This window comes from Asparagus officinalis, chromosome 4 (assembly GCF_001876935.1).
Source record: "Asparagus officinalis chromosome 4, Aspof.V1, whole genome shotgun sequence".
In the NCBI taxonomy this organism is placed as follows: Eukaryota; Viridiplantae; Streptophyta; class Magnoliopsida; order Asparagales; family Asparagaceae; genus Asparagus; species Asparagus officinalis.
Genome location: NC_033797.1, coordinates 143,980,143 through 143,981,290, shown reverse-complemented (window position 1 = coordinate 143,981,290; position 1,148 = coordinate 143,980,143).

Genomic DNA, 1,148 nt, shown 5'->3' with positions numbered 1-1,148 from the left:
TGTTGGTATTGGTATTGGTATTGCTGTTGGACCTGCTGCTGCTGTTGTTGATCAGAGGAATCCATGGCGAGCGCTGCGGATGATGGATGATGGAAGGGGAAAACAAAATTGGGATTTTTTTTTTATTTTGTTCGATTTGAAGAGGAGAGGGGAAGGTATGCAGCTATGTATTTTTGGCGGTTGATCTGAGCCGTCCATTCGCTGGATCTTAAAGTTTTGGCGGTGATGATGGAACATGGGGAGTAAGGTTTGGGAAAATTGTATCAAGACCCCAAAAACAATATCTTCATGTGCTGCAACCCTTTTACTTTTTTTTTCCACGTGGTTTAGCCCCAAAAAGTATCACATCATTTGCTGCAGCCCTCTTCTAGCAATTATTACCTGCTAAGTAAGCATAGACTAGAGAGAGCATAAAAAGTACAAAACCCTAAAATGCCCTTACTTCCTCTATTCTTTCATGTTAGGTCTAATGAGAGTTCATGTTAGGTCTAATTTCATGTTAGGTCTAATAATAGTTCATTTAGGTCTAATTTCAGTTCATGTTATGTCTATTAATAGTACATATTAGGTTTAATTTCAGTTCATGTTATGTCTAATAATAGTTAATGTTACGTCTAATTTTAGTTCATGTTATGTCTAATTTCAGTTCATGTTAGGTCTAATAATAGTTCATGTTAAGCCTAATAATAGTTCATGTTAGGTCTAATTTCAGTTCATATAATGTCTAATAATAGTTCATGTTAGGTTTAATAATAATTCATGTTAGGTTTAATAATGAAGGTCTAATAATAGTTCATGTTAAGTTTAATTAATAGTTCATGTTAAGTCGAATAATAGTTCATATTAAGTCTAATTTCAGTTCATGTTATGTCTAATAATAGTTCATGTTAGGTCTAATTTCATGTTAAGTCTAATAATAGTTCATGCTAAGTCTAATTCCATGTTACGTCTAATTTCAGTTCATGTTAAGTCTAATAACATTTCATGTTAGGTCTAATTTTATCTTAAGTCCAACTTGATTCGTGTTAAGTCTAAATTCAGTTCATGTTAAGTCTAATAACAGATCATGTTTGGTCTAATTTACTTCATGTTAAATTCCTTTTAAGTCTGATTTACTTCATGTTAAGTCTAATTTTTAATATTTAATT